We start from the raw sequence: 12695 nt of genomic DNA on the forward strand, positions 1-12695 counted from the left end.
CTATGACTCCAATGACTATTAGGAAGAGCATGGCCAGTATACAATTGTCAAACTACATTGTAGACAAGGAATATATAAGATCTCTTATCTTGCATAAATTATCTACCAGTAGCAAGGTTTTAAGTATCCTACCATATCTGTCGATACTAATCAGTACGTATTGTATCTTTAAGGTACTAAAATGATATGGTATCAATATGATATTGAAAAAAATTGGTATTAGTAAATGTAAGTGTTGCGTCAAGAAATCGTCGAGCGGTCCTGAGAGTGCCGTCACCTGCAAGTGGACCAAGGGGTCAACAGAGAGAACCGGTGTGGTTCTGGCCTAGGGCTCTCCGATGCCAAAGTTAGATCTCCTGAGCAAATAGATGAATAGTGATTATTCAATATGAGTTTAGATGTCCCCTGATGGGGTTGTGTACCTTGCCTTTTATAGTAGTGTATGGCGGTGTGGAGAGTCCCAGTTTGATGGCGAGTGTGCCATTGAGTGGATAGAGGCCCTGGTAACGGGGCTCTATCCTGATTGGCCATCTCCCCGCGGGAGGGAATGTCCTGGTGGTATTAAGATCTTTGGCGGATAGATACCCGCGTGTGGTGATAACGTCATTGGTGCTTGAATCCGTCTGGGTGACGTGACTTCTAAGTGGTGGCCTAGAGTCCTGGTGGTGACATGAGTCTGTAGTGACACGATTGGGTCATAGACGAGTGGCCCCAGTGTCCGTGTACATCACGTCTGCATCCACGATGCCGCTCCTTGGTGCAGGCCGCGCCTGGGTGAGAGGCCATGCCTGGGTGCAGACCGCTCCTGAGTGAGAGGTCGCGCCTGGGTGCAGGCTGCGCCTGGGTGAGGCCGTGCCTGGGTGTGGCCGCCCTTGGGTGCTGGCCGCGCCTGGGTGGGACCCCCGATTGGTTCTCCTTAGTTCTGGAGCGGGTCGCTCTGTGACATGTGGCAATCGCTGATTGGTCCGGTGAATCTTGGATGCATCATTTGCCCCCCACTCTCTTGAGATAGGATGTCCAAGAGAGTAGATGCCTTTATATAGTGAGGGATCCACTGCGAATAAATTTTCTTTGTGGGGTTTGCTTGTAAATCTATTGGTGAGGTAGGAGAGGTTGGGGGTTCAAACCTTTCCTCCTACACTTTTTCTTCTTTTGTTTTTTGTAGATATATGTTCCTCTCCTTCACTTTCTCTTTTTTCACTTCTCATTTCTCTTTCTTACTTTTTGTCTCCCACTTTGCTCTTCTTGAATTTCTCCTTTGCATTGCACTTTTGTCTTTTGTCCTCTTTTTGGTGCCCACCATGTGCTTGTCCTTGGGTCACCTAGACTAGTATCCATTTTGCTTGATTTTGGGTCCTTGTGTTTGCCTTGTGCTCACTTGGTGCCTTGTTTACTTGGAGAGCTTGAGTGGTGCTTGGCTTGAGTGCCTTGCATCTGGTGGTCTCTGTCACTTGATAGTGCTAGTGGTGTGGCCGCGTCGTCGTGTGCCTGCTTCCCCGTGCGATCGCCTTCCCCCTGAGGTAAGTTCGACCCCTTCTCTTTCTTTTTCTTTTATTTTTTATTTTTTATTTTTTATTTTATTAATATAGGGCTGCACCTAGGTGAGGCCACGCCTGTGGGTGTGGCCACGCCTAGGGTGGCCGCACCTGCAGGCGTGAGGCTGCACCTAGGTCCCCAAGCCTGTGGGCCTGAGGCCGCTGGGTCGCTGCGCCTGCGTGAGGCTGTGCCTGGGGTGGCCGTCGCCTACAGGTGTGGCCGAGCTTGCGGGTGTGAGGCCACGCCTGCGGGCGTGGGACAATGCCTGGGGTGGCTTTGCCTGTGAGTGTGAGGCCGCGCCTAGGGTAGCCGCGGCGTGGGTGCGATGGACCCTCATACTTCTCCACTTTTCTTCTTCTTGTCTGTGATGGATCTGCTATTTATACTTTGCAGGTGGCCTTCATTTCATTTTTCTTGCTAGCTTCTTGTCTGGGAGATCGCTTTCTCGAGTAAGTAGTCCATTCTTCTCTTGTCGTTCATGTCGTCTCCGGATAACCTTGGCCCTGCTTCAGTCGGGGTTGGATCTTCAGAGGAGCGTTCCCCAGGATCGCCTTCTTCTGTGGGTACTCCATCCTCTATACCTTCCCCCAGTGCTATTGATGGGGGTGTGGGACCTTCTAGTGTCTCTGGTCCCAGTAGGGATCGTAGGCCTTTTGGGGTGGCGTCCTCAGTCGTCGATCCTGCTGATAGGTTGGGTCATGTTGCTAGCATCTTGTCCCCTTCTGACTTGGTCTCCCTCAGTGAGGAGTTCCATATTCCTGCTGAGGTCGTGTTACGTACTCCTGGACCTGGCGAGGATGCCTTCTCTCACCGTGCGGATGAGATCTGTCTCTATCGTTCCTTTTTTCTCCAGGGCCTTTGCCTCCCTATCCCTCGCTTTGTTGAGTTGGTGTTAGAGCATTGGCACCTCACCCCTGGGCAGATGTTGCCCAATTCTTGGAGGGTGATCTTGGGTTTCTATATATTTTTTGCCCGCCTGGGGCGTGCCGTCTCGATTCTCCTGTTCTTCCACTTTTATCTGTTAAAGAAAGGGAATCATGGATGTTATCACTTTGCTCGCCACGTGCTCAAGGGGCCCTATGCCTCTTTGGAGCTTCTCACGGGGATCACTAGCAACGTGAAGTATTGGAGGGATCGCTTCTTTTTTGCCATGGTCCCCCGATGCCCACTACGGACTGTTAGGGAAGTCATTGACCTCAAGAGGGTCAACCAGGGGCTTGAGTTGAGTGATTTTGAGGATGACTCCCTCAAGCTGTGCCTGGGTCGCGATCCGTTCCACGTCCAGGAGTTGGACTCGGAGGCCTTCCTGTCCCTCTGGAAGCTGAGTCCTGGTAAGAGCACTGTCTTTTGTACTTGATTGGCATATTTATATGTGAATATATGTCATCTGACTGGTTGGGCGGTCTATGTAGTGGATATGCGTCCGGACTTCAGTTTGCTCTGTGGCAATTTACGGAGGAAGGCCGCTTCTCAAGGTGGTCCATCTGCTGGAGTAACAGATGTTGGTGGTCCTTCTGCACCTGTGGCTGTGGGGGTGAAGCGGAAGGATGGTCCAGGACACGCCCATGTGACGAGCTCGGGTGTGCGTGTCCTCCTTCCCCGTACTTCTCTAGATGATGATGGTGTTTCGGGCTTTGTGCCTCTGCCTCCTACTGTCACCCCTTTCGGGTCTTCTGCATTGCCCCTCTCCAAGGGCAAAGGGGTGAGTTCCTCCAGTGGTACTGCCACTGATCTTCCCGCGATGGATGAGTCCCTAGTGATCACCTTGGGCGTGCCAGAGGGCTCAACCTTGGCTGGAGCCGACGTGTCGCGGGAATGGGTGGATAAGGGTAGGCTTCCTACAGCGAGGGTGGCCTTGCAAAGGCTTAGCGATGCATGTCTGGCCTAGACTCTCTACCATGATATGGCTTCGATGAGTTATCCCTTTTTGTCTCACCATGTTTGCTGCTCCACTTATACTTAGAGTGTTTTATCGCTTGCCATGCTGATTGTAGGTCCATCACCGTGTTGGTGAGGTGGTGCTTCGACTGGAGGGTCACGCTTCTCGCGAGGTACAGATATAGCTCACCCTGTGTGATGTGGAGAGGGAGCTCCAGGGACAGATCGATGCCCGCGAGAGGGTCGAGGCTGGCGTGTAGAGGGCATCAAAGGAGCTCGCGGTGGCATTCGGGAAGCTCCTGGAGGTGTCTGAGGAGCTTCGTGTGACCTCTGCTGGTGCGGCCGAGAGCTCGGCCAGGGTTCTTGCCTTGGAGGAGGAGCTTCATTCGTTGAGGGGGAGTCATGAGGCGGAGCTGACATCTGCAGGCCAACGAGCTGTGGCTGAGTTCCAGGCACCCTCGGCATTCTCGGCGCTGTATCAAACGCAGCTTCAGCCTGCGTATGAGGGAGGGGTCCTGGACTTAGCCACTTGTGTCCTAGAGGTGACCCCCGATTATGACTTCTCTATCTTGGGGTTCTCTGAGTTTGCTGTGGCACTTCCTAGTGTAGCGGTGGTGGAGAGCGTTCCAGTGTCAGAGGTGGAGGCTGCCCTGCCTGAGGAGGGTGCTGCTGCATGCCTTCTCGAGGTGGACATGATGTCTCCTACTGGGTCGGATGTGACCCACCCCTCTGTGGTCCCTTGACCCTATGGCCGTACCAAACTTGTAGACGTCTTGAACTTTTTCCTTTTTGAACTTGAGTTGTAACTATTATGACTTCTTTATGTGATCGTTATTGATTTTCTTTGATTGCATTGTCTCTTGGTGGTTGATTGTGCATTAGTGCCCTATGACCCTTGATAGTCATGGGATTTTGGTAGTGGCGTTTACGCCTTGGTGGTCTTGCACCTGGGTGGTCATCGGACCTTGGTGGCATACCGCCTTAGGCGTAGAGCCTCAGTGGTGGCATAATGCCTTAGGTGTTAAGCCTCGATGGTGGCATAAAGCCTCGGTGGTGGCATGACGCCTTAGGCATAATGCCTCGGTGGTGGCATGACGCCTTAGGCATAAAGCCTCAATGGTGGCATGACGCCTTAGGCATAAAGCCTCAGTGGTGGCATGACGCCTTAGGCATAAAGCCTCGATGGTGGCATGATGCCTTAGGCATAAAGCCTCGATGGTGGCATGATGCCTTAGGCATAAAGCCTTAGTGGTGGCATGACGCCTTAGGCATAAAGCCTCGATGGTGGCATGACGCCTTAGGCATAAAGCCTCAGTGGTGGCATAACGCCTTTGGCATAAAGCCTCAGTAGTGGCGTAACGCCTTGGTGTAGTGGCAGTGATTCGATTGAGTGGTAGAAGAAGATAAGTATTCTGAAACACCTCTTTATTTTGAATGAAAATTTTTAAATTGCCCTTGAAGCATGTGATGTCGTCTCTGCTATCGCTGCTGCTACTACTACATCGTACCACTACCACTTGCTACTACTTGATTGCTACTATTGATGGAGCTGTTTGCTTCTACTGGTAATACTTCTTTAGGTGTTCTGAGTTCTAGGTACGGTCTACCTTCTTGCCCCCCGGAGTCTTCAAGCGGTAGGTCCCTGAACATATCTGCTTGGAGACTATGTAAGGTCCTTCCCAGTTGGCTGACAGCTTCCCTGCCTTTTGTGGCTGTGATGCACTTGCCCTCCGTAGGACTAGATCTCCCTGGTGGAATAGCCTTTCCTAAACCCTGGCATTATAGTACCTAGCAGTACGTTGTTGGTAGGCGACGTTCCTTAGTAGTGCTCTCTCACGGACCTCATCTATAAAGTCTAGGTTCGCCCACAGTCCGTTGATATAGGTATGTTCGTTGAAGTGCAGAACCCTATGGGACATGGCGCAGACCTCTACTGGCGCCAATGCTTCAGTGCCATATGCTGGAATGGGCTCTCTCCTGTGGGTGTCCGTACTGTAGTTCAGTACGCCCACAGATCGCTTGGTAGCTCTTCGACCCATTTCCCTTTGGCTCCCTCTAGGCTTTTCTTGACTCCTTCCAGTAGTGTTTTGTTGGTGACCTCCACCTGACCATTGGCCTGTGGGTATGCTACCGATACAGGCTGATAGTCGATGTTGTAGCTATGACAGAATGCCTGGAATTTGGGGTTGTTGAATTGTTTGCCGTTTTCTGAGATAAGGATCTGTGGTACCCCAAACTTGTAGATGACATCATCGTGGATGAACTTCTCTATCTCTGTCTTTGTTATCTTGGCCAAGGGTTTAGCTTTGACCTACTTGGTGAAGTAGTCAATCGCGATGACCAGGTACTTTCTGTTTCCCGATGCTGCGGTGAAGTTTCCTAAGATGTCCAGCCCCCACATGGCAAAAGGTATGGGGCTGAGGATTGATGTCAGCTTGGTGGCAGGTAGATGGGGTACTGGGTCGAACAACTGACATTGCTCGCATTTCTTGGCATATTGGATGGCCTCCTCTTACATTCGTGGATAGTATACTCCCTGGCGGGGGATTTTGTAGGCTAGGGCTCGTCCCCCCATGTGGCTTCCACATATCCCCTCATAGACTTCTGCTAGGGCGTACTCTGCCCCCTTGGGTCCTAGGCACCGAAGTAGTGGTGATGTTGCCCCCCACTTGTATAGTACCCCATCTAGGATGGTGTACTTTGCAGCTCTCATCCTGATCTTCCTTGCCTCGGCCTTGTCTCCTGGTAAGACGTCGTTCTGGAGGTAGTTGAGTAGAGGGTCCATCCAGCTAGGTCCCTCCTCAATTTTGTTAACCTGCTTTTCCTTATACGTTGGCTCATGCAGGATCTCATTATAGACTACACTAACCAAATTTTGGAGTTCCTCATTGGCTAGCCTAGATAGGGCGTCGGCGGTGGCATTCTCGTCCCTAGGAACTCGAAACATCTCGAACTTCACGAAACCCTCGATCAATGCTTGAGCACGTGCTAGAGATGATGCCATCCTATCATCTTTCGCCTTGTACTCGCCATTCACCTGATTCACCACAAGCTGGGAGTTGCTCCTGGTGGATAGGTGTGTGACTTGGATGGCTTTGGCCACCCGGAGTCCAACTAGTAGTGCTTCGTATTCTGCTTCATTGTTGGATGCTTGGAAGGTGAATCAGAGAACATATTGGATATAGAATCCTTCGGGGCTGGTTAATATGAGGCCAGCGCTGCTTCCCGCCGCGTTACTCGACCCGTCCATGAACATGTCCCACAATCCGCTATCCTTCTCCTCGGGTTCCCCTATCTCTGGTTCGATCTCAGATAGGGTACACTCTGCAATGAAATCTTCCAGGGCTTGGCCTTTGATGGCTATCCTTGGTTGGAACCTGATGTCATGCTTACTTAACTCCACTGCCCATGCTATCAATCGTCCAGAGACTTTTGGCTTGTAGAGTATCTTCTTCAGAGGTAGGTCTGTGAGGACTGTGATGGTATGGGCTTGGAAGTATGGTCGTAGCTTCCTAGCTGCGATTACTAATGCATAGGCTACCTTCTCGATCCTGGTGTACCTGGTCTCTGCATTGATCAGAACATGGCTGACATAGCAGATAGGCCTCTGGACTTTGTCTTCTTCCTTCAGCAGTACTGCGCTGACCGCGATAGGGGTGCCGGCCAGGTAGAGCTGTAATTCTTCGTTAGGTTCTGGTCGCCCAAGCAGTGGTGGGCTCTCTAGGTACTCCTTTAATTCTTTGAACGCCTTCTGGCACTCTTCTGTCCATGTGAAATCTTTAGGGCTTCGGAGGTTCTTCAATGTTTTGAAGAATGGTAGGCACTTATCACCTGATCGTGACACGAACCTGAAAAGGGCGACGACCCTTCCATTCAACCTCTGCACTTCCCTGACTGTCCAAGGAGGTGCCATCTCTTGGATGGCCTTGATCTTGGACGGGTTGGCTTCTATTCCACGTACTGAGACCATGAACCCCAGGAATTTTCCTAACATTACACCGAAGGCGAACTTTGCAGGGTTTAGCTTCATCTGGTTCCTCCTCAGTACTGTGAATGCTTCCTCTAGGTCGGTCAAGTGTTGGTTGACGCGGATGCTTTTCCCGAGCATGTCATCCACATATACCTCCATGTTGTGCCCGATCTGCTCCTCAAACATCTTGTTGACCATCTTCTGATAGGTGGCCCCTGCATTCTTCAACCTGAACGGCATGATGTTGTAGCAGTAGTTCTCTTTGTCCATCCAAAATGTGATGAAGGACTCATCACCCTCATGCATGAGGATCTGGTTGTACCCGGAGTAGGCATCCATGAGACTCAGCATCTCATGGCCGACAGTGGCGTCGATCAGTAGGTCGATCCTAGGCAGTGGGTACTCATCTTTTGGGCATGCCTTGTTCAGGTCGGTGTAGTCGACACACATCCTCCACTTCCCACTTGGCTTTGGTACCATGACCACGTTTACGAGCCAGGTTAGGAACTTCTCCTTTCTGATGAACCCTGACTGGCTCAACTTCTCGACCTCTTCCTTGATTGCTGCTTGTCGGTCGAGGGTGAAGTTACGTCGCTTCTGTTGAATGGGCTTCCTGGTTGGGTCGACATGTAGTCGGTGCTCTGCAATGGAACACGGTATTCCAAGCATGTCGGAGGTCAACCATGCAAAGACATCCATGTTCGCTTGGAGGAGGTGTTCAAGCCCTTCTTTCTGTTCCTTACTTAGTAGCGAGCCAACCTGTACGACCTTGGAGGGGTCGTCCTGGCTGAGGGGCCATGGGATGAAGTCTTCTACTGGTCTTCCTCTTCTCTCTATCAATTCATCTCTCTGGTCATTGACCATGTTCTCTAGGTAGAGTGCCATTCCGCGGGTGTTACCATTGTTCTTTTTCATTAAGGTGGCGTAGCACTCCCTTGCTTTCTTCTGATCTCGGACTTTGCCTACCCCATTCTTGGTGGGGAACTTCATCTTCAGGTGGAGTGGCGATATGACTCCTCTAAGGGCTATCAGAGATGGACGCCCTAGGAGGCCGTTGAAGGACACCACAGACTTGACCACCATGAAATTCATCATGATAGTCACTTGTCGAGGGTGTACCCCGAAGGTGACGGGTAGTTCTATGGTACCTCTGATGGAGACGATGGCACCTGAGAATCCATGGAGGTACGTGGGCTCTGGTTTGAGCTGATTATCCCCAAACCTGAACTATCGGTAGGCGTCCAAGGAGAGTACGTCTACAGACGCCCCTGTGTCTATCAGTACCCTGTGTACAGGTCGGTTGGCTACCTCCACCTGTACTACCAGGGCATCCTCATGTGGGAAGTTTAGTCCTTCCAGGTCCTCATCCGAGAAGGAGATCACCGCCTCGGTCTTGGCTATCTTGCTTGGCTTCTCTGCCACTCCCACGAACCTGGCATGGGCTTTAGCTTTTCTGGTGGACTCTTGCCCTGGTCCTCCAAGTATGGTGAGGATAGGAGGTCCCTTGGTGCCACTAGGTTCTGTTGCATCTCTCCGCTCTTCTGGGCGGTCTCTCTCTCGATCTGTTCTTCTTTCTTCTCGTCTCGGTTTAACTCTGTCTCCATCGCGACCTCTATCTCCTTGGCCTGAGCGGTTGTCACGTCTCCCCTTCACATATTTGTTCAAGCTTCCTGCTCTTACAAGTTGTTCTATCTCTCTCTTCAATTGATAGCACTCCTTTGTGTCGTGCCCATTCTCTTTATGGAAGAGACAGTACTTGTTAGGGTTTTGCTTCTCTGGTCCTGCTAGGATGGGTCGTGGCCAATGGAGTAGGTCACGGTCTTGGATCTGCATGAGTATCTGGGTCCTGGTGGTGTTCAGTGGTGTGAACTCAGGGGTGCTTGCCCTCTCACTTCTCTCTGGGCAACGGTCTGTCCTCCCAGATGGGTGGTCACCCTTCTCTTGTCGACGCTTTGTCCTCGACCTCTTACCTTCTTTGCGGTCATCAGGTGTTGTCCTCTTGTTGTCCTGCGACTTGGCCTCGATTATCTTCGTTCTAGCTTGTAGTACCTCGGCCATATTTGCAAACTCGTTGCACCGCTCCAGGAGCTCTTTCATAATCCTGGTCTCATGACTTGCCAGGTCCTTGATTAGGTCCAAGTCCCTAATACCTCCTGCTAGGGCTGCATGCTGTGTCTGGTCGTCCAAGTCTCAAACCTCCAGGGACTTCTTGGTGAACCTGCTAACGTACTCCCTGAGAGATTCCCCAGGGTTCTGTACCACGCTCAGTAGATTGACGGTGGTCTTCTTCTGCTTGACACTACTTTGGAAGCGGGTGACAAACTATTCGCATAGCTCTGCGAACGAGCATATAGATCTCGGTCATAGCCTAGAGAACCATGATGTGGTTGCTCCTTTGAGGGATGCAGGGAATGCCCGACAGGAGACCACGTTCGACCCACCATATAGCGTCATCATGCCATTAAAGTAGTTGATGTGGGCATTAGGGTCAGTGGTACCACTATAAAGTTTAAAGGTGGGTAGTTAAAACCTGGAAGGTAGCGTGGCTGACATGATCTCTGTCGAGAATGGGTATTGTCTAGGTATGGAATGTGTCTCGCCTTTGGTCTGCTTCTTCAGCCCTTTCGGCTTCTCATCCAGGTAGTGGAGTCTTCGATCGAGCTCCTCATTCCGTGTCTGTCCCTCACGCCTGGCAGGACGTTCGCTGCGACCTCGTTCATACTCTCTCCTGGATCTCCCCTCCTGCCTTGAGTGTTGGCAGGATGGTGAATGGTCATTTCGTGATGAACCCTGTCGCTAAGGTAAGGGGTTTTCCTCTTTGTAGGTCCGGCTTTGTCGTGGTATGTGACCTTCTTCAAGTCGTCCGTCGAACACAGACCTCCGGACTGATCTCTGCGGGCTAGGCACCCTTGCCCTGGGTGTTGGTGTCCTCCCACGTTCTGACCGTGGCGAGAGGTCTCTTGTTCTCCTGGGTCGCTGGGAAGGCCCCCCCCGTTGCGGAGTGGGGGTTGCCCATTGCGCAAGTCTCTCTGATCCCACGCCCCTGGGAGATGATCTCCTAGGGTTCGGCTCTTGTCGAGGTACGGACTCCACCCTTGCTGATGGCAACGTCCTTCAGCGGTGAGACGTCGCACATTGTGTCAAGTATTCTCGAAAGAGTCGTTGTTCATCGAGGATCTGTCGTTGCAGGTCATTGATCTGACCCACAGTGGCTGGAGCATTGGGGTCAGGTATCACCTCCACCACCATATCATCTGCCTCGTCATTGTTGGGCTTGTCGACCACAAACTAGTCATTAAGGGGGATCTCTTCCTCCAGAGGGACATGGTCCTGGTCATTGGCTCTGCGGCGAGAGCACTCTGGGGGTGGTGATCCATTCCTTGCTCCGTTGTTGGTGTTGGTAGTCTTCCTTCGTGCCATTGAATGTATATGGAAGCGAGCTAGTAGCTGTAATGGCTAGCGTCGTTCCCACAGACAGCGCCAATCTGTTGCGTCAAGAAATCGTTGAGCGGTCCTGCGAGTACCATCACCTATAAGTGGACCAAGAGGTCAACAGAGAGAACCGGTGTGGTTCCGGCCTAGGGCTCTTCGATGCCAAAGTTAGATCTCCTGAGCAAACAGATGAATAGTGATTAGTCAATATGAGTTTAGATGTCCCCTGATGAGGTTGTGTACCTTGCCTTTTATAGTAGTGTATGACGGTGTGGAGAGTCTCAGTTTGATGGTGAGTGTGCCGTTGAGTGGATAGAGGCCCTGGGTAACGGGGCTCTATCCTGATTGGCCATCTCCCCACGGGAGGGAGTGTCCTGGGGGTATTAAGATCCTTGGCGGATAGATACCCGCTTGTGGTGATAACGTCATTGGTGCTTGAATCCGTCTGGGTGACGTGACTTCTAAGCGGTGGCCTAGAGTCCTGGTGGTGACATGAGTCTGTAGTGACACGATTGGGTCATAGACGAGTCGCCCCGGTGTCCGTGTACATCACGTCTGCGTCCACGATGCCGCGCCTGGATGAGAGGCCGCGCCTGCCCAGGTGTGGCCGCGTCTGGGTGAGGCCACGGCCGCGCCTGGGTGCAGGCCGTGTCTGGGTGAGGCCGAGCCTGGGTGCTGGCAGCGCCCAGGTGGGACCCCCGGTTGGTTCTCCTTGGTTCTGGAGCGGGTCGCTCTGTGACACATGGCAGTTGCTGATTGGTCCGGTGAATCTTGGATGTATCAATAAGAAACCTCATCCTTTATATGTAATCAATTAAATGCACTTATCTCATTGTACTTTGTTCTCCTTTTTATACATGATATAGTTTGCATATTACTTAATTGGGAGAGAGAACACTGCTTAGTCACGTGGCCCTATGCTAGCGCGGGGGGCCAATGGGAGAGCATGCCTAGTCATCCAACATGAGAGGCGGGGTTGTCATTTTGCCAGCTCTATTTCTAGGCGCTCCCAAGCAGCATTCTTTTTTCCTACTTATTTATAGTGTTTTATGCTTCAAAACTGTATTTTGCATAAATCCTAAGCATTTTCAAATGTTTCTTGACCATTTCCATATGAATCTTTAGCGTATCTTGCATCTCTCCGATACGATACGTTTTTCAAAATCACCTTTCCAATACAATACCTGATATCGATACGCTAAACCTTGACCAGTAGAGCCTTTTTTTTGGGGGGGGGGTGGAGGGGGGAGGGGAGGCATAGTACAACATCATGGAAACAGCAATACCATCCAAGTGTTCAAGATTTTGGTTTCAACCCTAATCGAAACCAAAATTTGCCACTAAAATGGCACCAAAATGACCGAATGCCTGAAATGGATGAAATATGGCACCAAAATGACCGCATGACTGAAATGGTCGAAATATACCACTGAAATGGAACTGAAAAATGGTCCATTTCGGTTAAAAAAAACTGAAACATGGAACACCCCTTAATTCGTATGCCTTTTTGTTTCAATAAGTGTCAAAACCAAAATATTTCATTGAAATTGGTATTCGACCGAAATTTTGGCTTCAAGGTCCTTAACCCTATGGTTTTGCTGAGAAAAACTACTTTAAACAAACAAAAGAAGTTGAGAAGAGGACCAAATATGCAGTTAATGGATATCTGGATAATCCTCTTTCTTCTGGGAATTACATGTCTAAAAGAATGCACAACCCCTCAAACCCAACTCTCCCCCTCCCCAAGAAAAAAGGAGCAACCAGCACACAAATCTAAACTATCCATGTAGGAAGCCGCAAGTGTGATCCACCAGTTGAGTATTTCAATCAATGAATCTACTGGCATTGTCCAGAGTCCTTATGTTTAAAGCAGCATAGT

Source organism: Telopea speciosissima, chromosome 1 (assembly GCF_018873765.1).
Source record: "Telopea speciosissima isolate NSW1024214 ecotype Mountain lineage chromosome 1, Tspe_v1, whole genome shotgun sequence".
In the NCBI taxonomy this organism is placed as follows: domain Eukaryota; kingdom Viridiplantae; phylum Streptophyta; class Magnoliopsida; order Proteales; family Proteaceae; genus Telopea; species Telopea speciosissima.